The 13545-nt window shown below is 42.3% G+C and overlaps 1 protein-coding gene across 2 annotated transcripts in view; it reads left to right on the top strand.

The window, feature by feature from the left end:
* gpr158a (G protein-coupled receptor 158a) overlaps positions 1-13545 on the top strand; it is a 70261-nt gene that overhangs the window by 43215 nt on the left and 13501 nt on the right. The window lies entirely within an intron of this gene.

Consider the following 13545-nt stretch of genomic DNA (forward strand, 5'->3'; position numbering starts at 1 on the left):
GTGAGTGCAGAAGGAAAGAGGCAAAATTATGGCAGTGCCAGAAGCCGGCTATTTCCGTCTGGCTGTGGAGACGGGAGAGAAGGAGAGCGGACACGCATTTGTGATTCACAATGTGATCCCCTGGATTAGCTCGCCAGCCCTGCGTTTGTCTCTTTGCAGCTTCTTATTGACGCTGCTGGGGGGAGGCTTAGATCAGAGTAAAGTGACAGAGTTTGGATTACTATTGCTACTTGTTTTTGTTTTTTTTCTTTGCTCAGATGCCACCATCTCCTCCAGTGAAGCCATGCAATACGTTCAGACGGAGAGTAATGAATCTTTGCATTGTGGTGGCACCTGCACGGCCTCGATGTGTGAGGAGACGCTCTGATAGGTGCTTTCACAATAATGGGGAAAATGCAAAAAAAAAAAAAGACGATTAATTAAAAGTATTTTTAGAATCTTATCGTCCAAACTGCATCTCGTGTCACACAATAGTTTGAGATAATAATAATGAAATTATCCTCTTTTCTCAGCGAGTCACTCTAGTCTGACTTCTCACTCGATGTTTCTTCACTTCTTCTTCTCACTCCCTCTTTCCTTTAATTTGAGTACATATACAGTGGCGCACTACTGTAAAGCCTGTGTTTGCATGCAAGACCAACGCGATTCAGCAAATTTTAGGAGGAGGAAGTCCCTGAAACATCCTGCTGAAGTTTCCTGTTTTCAGCTGAAGGAGGAAAAACACCACCATCATTCAAGAATCTTAACCACGTGGTTATTATTGTAACCATGATGAGAAATCTCCCCAAACCTTAACAAACCAAACCACGTCATAAACAGCTTTATAAATGACTTTTGCTGGCACTCAGCATCATCTTCTCGTGTCGTTTGAAAGGGCAGTTACAAACTCTTTATTTTGTCCGACTCCCTCTCAGATCTTCAATCTTTTCTGAACCAAGGCTGGCATATTCTCCCGAGTTCTCATCACAGACCGACGACAAACTGAATAAATGGAGTCGAGAAACTTAACAAACACAGACATTTGACTTTATTCGGCGACCTCTTGTTCCAAAAACGATGTGAATTATGTTCTACGGCATTAGCGGGGGAGACTTTGGAGGGACGCTAATGATAAAAACCACAATCAAAACACCAAAACGAGGAAATATTCTTTGGAAGAATGGTGTTCATCCCTCTAATAGAGTTCACCAGCATTCTTCTTGAAACTCACGTCGGCCCAAAATGATACCAAGACTCTTTATGTCTTATTTGTAGTTATCTATGTGTATCTATAGTGGGAGAACAGAGTTTTAGCCTTCTGTTGAGTTTCAGTCAAACTTTGGATGTGCTTCCTCTCCTCTCCATGCTGCTATCACAATATGCCTGTCGTCTGAAGTCTGTGACGCCCATAGAAAACTGTAAAAACCTTATTAGCTATACACAAAGCCAAGAAATCAGGTTTCTCCAGAAGACATCAAGCAGGTTTCTGTCGATCCCTCGCCCTGATTAAAGAATTTCCTGTTTTAAACGATGTTTAAGAAGTCAGGTTACAGCAGAGAGCTGACAATAACCGTAAACACACACAGTATGAGACATATGAGACTTCTTTTCCCTTTGCTGCTTCCTCCCCATCTGTGTGTGCAGCAGTGCACGTCGCCCCAGAGACAGCACAAGCTCTCTCCCTGCATGTTCTCCCCCGTGTGACATGTCACGCCTCCTGCTCCGCTGCTTATGCATTCATAAATGTTAACTCACATGTAAAAGTGGTAATCTGCAAGTTTTCTATTTATAATGTCGGTGACACCTTTTGTGCCAGGCGTTCGTTGCTCGCTGGTGTTTTTTCTTTTTTGCAGCAGCAGAGTTATCACTTATTAATCTGAATTTCTTTTAGATTCACCTTCGATAAAACGATCTTTTGGTGCGTCGTCCGTTCAGCTGTGTGCGTTTTCACTGCTCATGTTAACTACCCAGTGTTATAAGTGATTGTTTCAATACTAACAATTACACAGAAGACTTTCTAGAGATGGTAACTTCAATATGAAAATGCTTTTTGATGTGCCTGTCTTAATCCTTAGGACTTAATCTAGTATTTCTACTCAGTTTTAACAATTGTTAAATGGTATTACCAAGCACAACAAGCACATAGTCTGTTAGCACTTTTCTGAGCATCCTATATGAGCGTTTTCTGATCTGGTACTCTTATTGGCAAGATTTGTTCTTCTGAAACCATTACAACTGTTGACCTGACAACTGCTATAGGTAAGGCTTTAATATAAGAACTTGTTTAAGTTGTAGTCACTTGGTTAAATTAGAGGAAAATCATGGTTATTGTTTAAAGAAACCAACGCCAATTTCTGGAAGAAAGAAGGATGTAAATTAGGGTACGATCACCCAACTTTTCGGCGATGGTACCGTGTATCATTGCTGTCCTACTCAAGAAAAACTTTGTGGTAACCTTTGGGTACGATTTCCCCCCTGTCCCTTGTTCTTTATCTTTCCACCTGTCCAATTTCAGCATTGTCTTGGTGCCAAGCTGGGCCAAGGTGCCACCTCAGCCTAACTCAGGGCTTTGCCATGCATAGCAGGCAGGCAGGCAAGGCTTCACAGCACATCAGGGGGCTAATGAGAAACAGTATGGCCAGGGGATAATGTGTCCTGACCTGACAGGCCATGAAACACAGTCTGCCAGCCATTTCTCTCCCTTTGCTTTGCTCTGCCTTCCATCCGAGCTGTTCTGACACTTTCAATCTGACTTAAGTGAATCCGGAGGGTTGCTGTTTGCATTCGCAGCCGTCCCTTCATACCCCGCTTCCCATCCTCCCTCCTGGAAAGTTCTGCGGAGTCTCCGCAAAAACATATTGGTTGCTAAGTTCAAGTTCACCTGCTTGCAGCTGGAGTGTTCCTTCTATCCGTGTGAGCAGAGAGATACAAAGTATGAGAGATTGGGAAAAGGAAAGATAGCATCGCTACATCTGCGTAGGCTATTCCCTGTCTGATACGTTCCTTTGTGCCCGAGCGAGATGGGAGCATCTCTCAGGATCTGAACTGGTGATGAGGAGGGAAGGGATTTCGTGGGAGGCGAGCGGCAGCCAGCTTGCACTGGTCTTGACTGTGCAGAGGCCGAGCTGGATGTAATTTACACTCAGCCCACCTCAGGGAGCAGCGGGAGGAGAAGAAACCATTACCTAGCTCCAGAAAGCTGCCCTTCCCATGTGGCAGCGAGTGTCGGCTTTCATATAAAAATGGATCCATTGCTATTACAACACCCCACCTTCGCCTCTGCTCCCGCCTCCCACCAGCGCCTCATCTCCACTCTCTCATATACTGAAGGTGTTTTGCAGATTAGAAAAGGAGAGAAGAGACGCAGGGAGATGATGGCCGGAAAAAATAAAAAATAAAAACGGGGGCATAGGCGGGACGGATGTCTGTCACTATTTCATGTCAAAACATTAAAAGTAGCACGAGAGCTTTGTTGTGACAGGATGATTCCCGCGGCGGCACCATCCCATTCTCCACTCAGACGGAGACAGACGCACTAAATGGCTGAAAGTCATTTTTCTCCCCGTTAGCTGGTTGCTGAAATCACAGAAACTGCGATAACAAAAGGCTGAAACTCAGCACCGTCTGCTCTCCTGACTGGAAGTGCCTAACGATTTCAGCTTTTTTCTAAATCTAAAACCTGACGTGTTTATCCTGCATCATTGACAGATGACTAATATATGATATTTTATTTTGGCATTTTCATTTCAGTAAGTGCTCCATTAGTATGATGTTGCTCTTCTGGCCGTCACAGCTGCCAAACCTAATAATAATAATTCAGCGTTCAGACCATAATTTTCAAATTTCCACAGGAGGCTACAGTTCAGAGGCATTCAAACCATCCGGGTCACTCTATCGGAGCTCTGACCACATTCACTTAGAGATATTAACAAAAGTAATAGTAACGTTTCCGACTTCAATCAGGTGGCTTTATCACACGAAACAGGAAGACGAGGATGCTGAATGTCGCAGGGTTTATGGAGAATTCAGTTCAGAGAACGACTGACGTCACTGTGTTCAATATAATTACTGATTTGTCAGCTGTTCGCCCAGTTAACGACCTCGGTGGGAACCGTCACGGCGTCTAATTTAGTTTGGAAGCTAACAAAGACGTCAAGTTACACCAGTCAATGTTTTCATAATAGCAATGGATCAGATAACTACATGTAACGTGAAACCAGTCACTCAGATCGTGATAATCCACAGAGAATTATTATCGTACCGATGTTCAGCCGAGTTTCTTTTTTAGCATCTTTTAGCTCATTGTTTTGGTTTCACTATTAGTGTTCAGAGCTCAAAGGAGAGTTACAATCATTAGGCGGTAGAAACATGACTCAGAATAAATGCTAATACTTATTTAAACTCAAACGTTCAACATCAGAATTGACACAGGACACGAACAGTTTCCTGGGTGAAAGTTCTGTGTCTGTTTGACCCATCAATTCTCCACAACCCCCTACAAACATGGACTTTCTCAGGATTTATACTACGTCACCTGACTTTGATGGCATCATCAAAACACGGGCATGTCCACCTACAGCTTATATTTGATGTGTGAAAACCATAGACTGTATAAAACATGGTATTTGTGAAGTCACCCACAGGTTTCAGGTGACTTCTATAAAGATTCACCCTCAGTACAGTTGTCACGAATGAGGAAATTAGCTACAGAGACCTAAACTGTTTTTTGTACCAGGCTGTAAACATGTTTATTTCTGCTCTGAAGTTTTGAACATGGGGACTTCTGGAGCCAGCCTCAAGTGGAGGTTTGAGGAACTAACACAAAAAAAGTTACTCTTGAGATATAAAACCTCTTCTGAGTGCAGAAGATTATCGACAAAGACAAAACTTTAGCAGCTCTCTGTATGTAAAGTCAGAGAATGAGACTTACTCAGACCACAGTTTGGTTTTTTTTTTAGTTTGGTTCTCTCGACTGGATGCTGTAAACTAATTTCCCTTCACTGGAGGGAGAGGTCTGACATCCTATGTGATCGATACCCTGTGGGACCCTGACCTTCACAGGAAGAGAGGATCAATCCCTGAAGCTTTCGCCCAGTGCATCGACCCCCCGTGCACACACTCATTTGCATTTTTATTGTCTGCACATTACGAGTTAATTACACACTGCTGCTTTTTGGTGCTCTTTCGCTAACTCCATTAGTCTAATAAAAGAATCCACCCACTTTCTTCTTTAAGTGTTATTTGTTGGATATCTCCTGTTTGCCCTACAGCCGGAGCTAATTATCTCAAGCGGTCTAGCACAAAATTATTTGTGCATGCTCTGCGGTGCATCCAGTCGGGCATCGTATTTGTTGTGGGTGTGTTACCATTCGCACATGAAGCCTTCAGGGACTGCAAAGTGCCAGAGTTTGTGTTTTTTTCATGATATTAAAGTTAGGCGCTAACACTAGCTGTGTTTATATTTACGAGACAAAGCTGGTTATTATCCGTACTCCAGCTAAGGTCACGTTCAAAAAGGTCCCAGTGTGCTTCAAACAAACTGGGTTGTGCGATGTCTCGTCCACCCACGTCCGAAGGCGAAATCAAAGGCAGGGTGAGAGGGTGAAAGACCTGCGGGATTGGAAATGGTGGTAATGGCACACGCTTTCGGACAAAGAAGGAAATAAAGAGAAGTTTGAACTTTAAAACAAGACTGTGTATGTTTAAAGAGGAGATGACACGTTCTTTTTAACATAAGTTACGCAACATTAAAAGTGTTTACCAGTCTTATGTCTGGCCACAGTTTCCTGCAGTTCGGTGAAAGTAACATCGGCTCACTTAAAGGACCAGCGTGTAGCATCTAGAGGTGTAGTTGCTGATTGCAACCTTTTCGTTTCATCCTCTCCTTTCTCGTGTGAAGGACAAACTACAGTGGGTGTGAAATGCTCGAAAATGTGGAACGTTCTATCTAGAGCCAGGGTTTGATTTCATCGAAGGACCAGCAGTGTCTGTAGATATAAAGGTTGATTCTAAGGTAACAAAAACAGGTATACTAAATACCTAAATTTTACTTTATTTAGTTTTTACCTTGAAACCAAATTACATTAATCACAAGACTGCAAGAAGTTGCTTGTCAGGAAAGCATCAGCACTGATTGTGTAAAGATTATAATTTATGAGAAAACAGACAGACTGTAGACAAATAAAATGCATGTTTGCATTCACAGACATCCGTTTGCATGTATCCTTAAGGCCAGACTGCATTTCTGTGTTTACATCCTTGTTTAGTGTCCAGCGGTCTTCTTCTCTCCTGCCTTTGTTGGTGCATTGCTGAGTTTCTTATATAGAGACTAAACACCTTTAAAATGGTGACTTTGCCAAAATATTTTTAGTTTTCTCCAAACCTTTGCAGATGTTGTTTTTATTAATGACCTTATGTGGTACAATATTCTTTACCTTGGAATAAAACATTAGGTCAACAGGAGTTGAAGTGCAGCCAAAAAGTTGGAGTTAAATGTATTGGCCAAGGGGCGTCTACCATTAGTCATAATTAATCAGGAAATTCAGAGAGAAAATGACAAATTATTGGTTCGGAAAATACTTCTCCGTATCACAGGAAGTTAGGATGCAAGACACGAAATCTCTAAACGGCATATCACAGTTTTATGTCCCATGGTGGTTAATATGTGTGACGTTCTTCCTCTTTCTAGTAAAATATCACAAAACAAACAGATAACTCAAAACCAAAGTGGTGAAATCAGCTCCGGTGAGTTCGACAGGAGGGTTGAACACAGAGGTAGTAGCCAACATCACAGCAGCTCCCTGGAAAGCCGCTGCTCGCACCACAGCTGGCTGGCTTGCGTCACTGTCGTATCAACAGGGACAAACTCTAGCGGGTAACCAACCCACTGAATCTCCGTGTGGAGCCAGCTGGTGGGTGCTGAAATGAGAGATGATTAGGAATGAAGGATAACTGCAAATGAAGTGACTGAGTGTTGATTGACTGAGTAAGTGGGTGAGCGTGTGAATCTTGCTCTTGTTATGTTTGTCTGTTCTTTTAGACTCGTTTTTTTTAAAATCTCCTGATACAAAGATGAAACATAACGCGTGTTAACACTGTAAATCTACTGGGATGTCTTTATACCATTAATGGTATGTGTGTGTTTCATCATTATCTCCCACCTGTTTAGTCATTCTTGATGAGAGCCCATCTGCCGCCAGGTTAATGTCCATGAGGAAAAGAAAGTCATCTAATGCATCACGTAATGTCAGAGTTTACAACTTTGATGGGATGAACTTTAATAGATGCTGTAACTGGGCTCCAGCTTGGAGGATGTTTTCGTTTTGATGGCCTGAATCCGGTAGCCTAGTAGTGGTGGGCGGATTGATCCAGATATCGATACCAAGTCGGTATCGGTATCAGATCGATACTAGCCGGGTGAGATCAAATCTTTACTTTAAGTTCCGCTCTTGTTTGCAATGCTGCGGTTTCGGCAAACATGTTGCACCATCACATGAGTCACGTAACGTGACTTAGACGTGCAAACAAACAATCAAGTTGCTAAAAATGTTAATTAGATACTGTTTATGAACAAAAACCTGTAACCAAGACACAGACTGACTAAAGGCTTTGGGGGTTGTTAAGTTGTTTACATATTATTTATATTTTCAGCACTTCTTGTTTTTGTTGTTGAGAATTTTATTTTTGTATTATAGTTTCTCAACAGTACTTGTTTGTTTTAATTTGTTCACTGGTTTGCGAGCATCTTATTTAAGATTTTTCTGAAAAAAATGTGATAATAAAGCATTTTCTATTTAATTATAATAAATCATTTAATAATAAAAAAGGAAACATCACAAAAAACACTTAAGCTCATGAAAATTAATTGAGATTTAGCAATTCAATGATGCATCCACCTTATTTATTGAAAAATACTGGCCCGTATTAACTTGGAATCGGATCGATATCAAAATATCCAGTATCGCACACCACTAGTAACTAGTCAGACATTCAGTCATGTAGCTGCTGCTTTTATCCAACAGGGAAACAATCAAGTTAGAGTGCGGCTAGTCTAAAACTGAAAACTACAAGTTCTAAAAGTATTTTATGGTCAGTGTTAGAAATGCTGGCAGGTGGATTTTCTTCCCTTTATCCAGACTCAGGATCGCTCCCAGCTCCATATTTACTGTGCAGATACACAGTATGAGGGCGTAAGCACATTTCCCAAAATGTTTACCTGTTCATTTAAAGATTTGGATGCACTTCCACAACTTAAAAAAAAAGTACGATGTTGTTACTCTTCTCTCTCTCTTCTCCCGGGTGTGCGTTTGTCGAACACGCTGTTCTGTTTTGTAGCTTCCAACGTGACTAGGCTTTTGTTTTGGAGGGTGGCTGCAGAGTTAAGTTGTGTTGTTGTGTTAAGTCAGGCGTCTGGGGAGGCTGGGTCAGCAGTTGAACGTAATTATCAAGGCAGACATCCAGCTGGGACGCCTGCCTGCCCCGAAAATAAAATAAAATATAGACAAAAAAAGTCCTGGGTAGCAGTTACGAAATCTGTAAGTGAGAGGAGGGCTGCTCGATGTTGTTGGCAACGCTCACTCAGCATTTCCAGAAGCCTTTACTCATGCTGTAATTGAGACGAGACGGACAGGGGGAGGCAGGCTGAAGAGTAGTAAGTGTGTTGATAATTGTCTCCTCGATATTGATGTCCATTAGACAGGTATACAGCACCCTGATCCTCTCAATCCCTCAGCGTGCACGCCAGCATGCACGCACGCACGCACACAACTCAGGGAATAACACCCGATCCCTTTCCTTTCCCACAGCGCTGAATCTAAGATTCCCAGCACTTAGCATTGATTATTAATGGCAGGTTTCAAAAGAAAAGGGGGGCAGAATCTGATCTTACTCTATATGCACGCCGGCGTTAAGAGAAACCTGTCAGAGACTCAGTGCCAGTCTCATCCCAGAAACTCCTCCGATGGAAAGTGCACGGTTTGTATCATGAGCGTCTGCTCGGCTCGGTGTCATCCGAGGGTCACGGCGACGTTTAGTGAACACGCTTATTTTTGTCTGAAAAGCACGAGCGTTGACACTGATCCGAGCGTCAGGGGGATGGGGATATACCTTATTGTATTGTATCGGATGAACTGGAGAGAGCTGAGAGTCCGGAGGGAACGTATGGTTGGTTTTGTGTTACAGTGAGTACTGGAACCGGAATCTGAACCTCATCATATTCTGTGATATTTTCCTCTTTGTGGACGAAAAATTAAAGCTCATCAGAAACATCAGTGGGCAGTTTAAACTGCACCGAGAGCTCGAATAAACCCAATCACAGCTGGAGGTCGCCTGGAAATGTTGCTGTGTTGTTTGTCAAGAGTGACGCTGTGTCATAACGGGAGTTTCTCCACTACGTCTGCTCCCGTAATTCTCATTTCAGTCGTTTGTAATGTGTCAAGTTGTCACATGAATCCCAATGTGACCTTTTGTATTGAAGAAAAAGAAGATATCAAAAACAGAAATCCACTTAGAAATCTCCCCGAGGTTTAAAAGACTAGGTTCCCAACTTGAAATTAAATTACAGAGACAGATGTTGAACGCTGGAAGTAGCTCACTTAGCAGTTACACACTAAGTCTAGAAGCTTATTAAAAAGAGTCTGCAGCCACGACAGCAGCTCTGCGATCTTCGAGCTAAACACTAATGGCAGCATAGTTGCCGTTCATGCTCATGACGTACGTTAACATACACAAAATATTCCAGTTTTTTGCCCTCAGTCATATAAATGAGTATAATATATTAACACAATCAAAATGAATATTCCAGTTTACATGCAGCCGTGCGTGCATCTCTAATCTCTACCTCAGCCTTGCAAACTGTTGGTTGACTAGTTGGTTTGTTTGTAACAGGCAGAGCTGACCATAAAGAGGCGAAGTGTAGTCAAAAAGCCGAATGATAGCAGCATCTCTCTCTTCTGAATAAGGCCTCATTAGAAATATCCAAAGGGAATATTATCGCTTACCTAGTGAGCCACAAGGGCAAAAAATAATAATAAAAATTGACCTGCCAAGCTGCAACGTACAAAATGTTGTGGGGAAATTGCTGAAGTCAAAGGTCAATGGTGAGGTCAGGAAGGAAGAAAGTGTTCAGGAGCCTCTGATGTCTTATGCTGTATTATTTATTGACGCTTGGCCCAAGGAGAATTAGAGACACTCTCAAAGTTCATCAGAAGTGCCTGAGTCGGTCTCACATTCTGCCCAACTCATCCTGGTGGATCGACTTTAAACCCCAAGATAACAGCACAAATACTACACGCCCAGAATTAGTCACAGAGAATGTTTTTACCAATGGAGGAGTTATTGTCAGCATATTCTAGTCTGGAGACACAGATGTCTGTTCATGCAGATTGGACCGTCCATGTCAAGCTATCTATTAGACTGGCACCTACTGTTCTCAACCAAAGCCAAAAAACTAATACTGCCGAGGAGCTCAAGGCCCACACGTGACCTCGTGTAACCTAAGGATAGAAAATTCCATAACACAAAATACAGCTGATACTGGAATGTTTTTAGTTTTGCAGAAATCATAAAGTATCTGGAGGAAGTTGTTATGATTGATCGTGAAAGAATTCACAGCTGAACCAAATTTTATGTCCAATCGTTGGAGCATCGGCGTCTGTCCAGTCCAATAGTTGTCTAGATGTTTCAGTCTATACAAAGTGGTGGACAGACCCTGTATCCCTATAGGTAGCACCACCGGTCGATCAGTACGGAGATCTCCCGTGACCTGATCTGCTTTTTTCGAGTGACTCCATGTGGACTCACATCTCCAACCTTCTACAATGACAGCAGCTCCTCATGCACGATAAAGTTAACAGTATAAAGTGAAAGTAGAATGCCTGCTCACATTATATGGGCCATGTCCAGACAGAACTAGTCCTCATGTCATGTTTTTTGTGCGATGAAAACTTTGTGTATAAAACCAACTTTACTCGTCAGTAGAACAGTAGGTGAGATCGCATCCATTAGAGGAGAAGCTCCAGCTGATAAATGTGTGACGACTCGTTTGGAGCAGTCGGACTCGTCCCCGGAGGGAGCAATGCTTGCTGATAACACCTCCCAAACAACAGCATCCTTAAACTGGCACATGACGGAGATCCAGCTTCTGTTTTGTAGCTTATTTAAATAAAAAAGGGTCATGAGGCTGCATCTTCCCCCGGTGCATCTTGTCTCATTTTCCCGGTGCCCTCTTCTGTCCCCGCGGACCTTAATGTGCGTCAGCGAGTTGCTCAGCGTCTGCCCGGCCTCAAATCTTTTTATCGGGCTCTTCTGTTGGAGCATTATTTAGATATTTCTTGTAACCTCGCTGGTGAGTTTTGGTGTCCGTGGAGTGAAATGCAGCAGGATCTATGTATTTAATATTAACAGCTCATATTCGCTCTGCGCAGCGTTCCCTTTTTGCGGAGCTGTCAGCTGTCACAAGTGTTTCGGTCGGGGCCCGGATGACGATGTGGGCCACTCTCTCTCCCACGGGGTCCCCTCCGTGTCCCTCGACTGACTCAAACCTAGTGAGCAAAAATATCCACATGCCTGCGCCTTCTCCGCTGCCTGAGGGAACGTAATAATGCCTCAGCTAATCCGATTAACATTAACAATCCCACAGGGGAAATCGCTGCACATCTGCAACGGACAGATAATTATGTTGCCTCAGATGTTTGTTTCTTCATTTTTGTGTGTGTGTGTGTGTTTGTTTTAGCATCAGTGTTTTTTTTAAGATGGGCACCATTTCCAGGTCTTTGTAGCAAACATGGGCGGATGCCCTCCTCTTTGTCTCAAGGGCAAGCTTTTGCATGACGTTAGCAGGATTACATGGATTTTCTTTCTTCTCTTTCTGCCATGATGGTTATAAAATGACACTGCACTTCACTTCTTCTATCTTGTTTTAATTATGTCCAAAGCGGTTCATGAATTCTCCCTTTGAGGTGTGAGGAAAAAAAGGGCTCGACAAATAGGATTTCACCCCCATTAATCATCACAGCAAAAAAGCAGTACCAGTAGTAGTATCACACGCGCTACTCATTAGTACAGTAAATATTGTAAAAGCGGAAGCAGCGTGAGCTCTCCTCTCTCTTTTCATCCGTTAAATCTCACATCTCTGACACCGTACTGTACGAGGCACATGCCAAAAAATGCTTAATTGCTGTGTTGTGCAATGATTGCACATTCAAGATTTGTTTCCTTGGTACGACATGAAAGAACATCGCAGCATGGGCTGCACCGCCGCAGACAGTTTGGAAGACAAATATTGAGTAAGCACAGCAAGTGATTGTGACATATATGCATTAATATTGAGGATTAATGGAGATTTTTTCTGTTTTATTTTGACGTAAAAGAAAGGGCTAGACAATAAACTATATTTATGGAAACGATCTAAACCTACTCTCTTTTTTAAATCACTCATAATTAATCAACATACGACAACCAAAAACCAATCAGTCAAAAAAAAAACAGCTGTCCAACTTTCTCAGTCCAACTGTAATTAATCCAGACGGTCATAAACAGTTAGAGAAAGAAAAATCATTAAATTCAACATTATCGGATAAAATAGGACATTATATCACGATGTCGAATTTTCGACCACATCGTCCAGACTAATGGGATGGGAGATGAGAGCTTCAGATAGGTGCAGGTCTCCTCCGTCAGCATTTCACCCGAGTTATTAGAAGTTGTAACAGCTAATCACATCGTTCCTCTGACTCCGTTTTTTTTTAGCATAGTTGGCTAAATTGTGAGTCAGGAACCAGCAGTGACTTTCTGAATAAGACACGGTCGGTGTCATATTTGAATATACTGCACTCGAAATGGAAATTTACTGCAGAGATACTGTTTTTTTTCAGTATTTTACAGTATTTTATAGTTCAAGAAAGTGAACCCAAATGCAGACGTCAGTGTAAGTGAACAAAAAGTAACTTTAATATCTCATAGGCACACAAAAAATAACAAAAGGCAGCTGAGAAGTCCAGACAAAGACAAACTAAATCTACAAATCCACAAAAATAAAGAAAGAAAATGGAAAAATTGGGATGCAGGAACATGTGGAGAAGCAAGAACACACTGACAGCAAGAAACACAGAGACTAAATACACAAGTCAAGACAACAAGACACAGGTGAAACTAATCAGGGTGGAACAGGCAATCAAAACTGGCGGGAAACACAGTTTCTCTGGCTTGGAGGGTGGCCGGCTCAAGTCCAGCATGGAACAAAGTGTGAAAGGTGGACTGGTAGCTGGGGAGGTGCCAGTTTACCACCAATGGGTGGCTGCCCATCACTCCATCTCTCTCCACATTTGCATGTCTACGAGCCCTTTGTGTGCGTGCGTGGTTGTATTTCGGGTAAAAACGCATGTAAACAAAGATCAATAAAGTATCTATAAATAAATGAATTTAAAAAAGACCAGAAGTAAATCAACACAACAAGATATCCTAGAAGAAAAATCTTTCAACATAAAACAGAAAGTGCAAAACCCGGACAACATTTACTCGCTTTACTTTCGCTTTTCATCAGCAGATCAACCTACAAACAATTCTCAG

Source organism: Larimichthys crocea, chromosome XXIII (assembly GCF_000972845.2).
Source record: "Larimichthys crocea isolate SSNF chromosome XXIII, L_crocea_2.0, whole genome shotgun sequence".
NCBI classification, from domain to species: Eukaryota; Metazoa; Chordata; class Actinopteri; family Sciaenidae; genus Larimichthys; species Larimichthys crocea.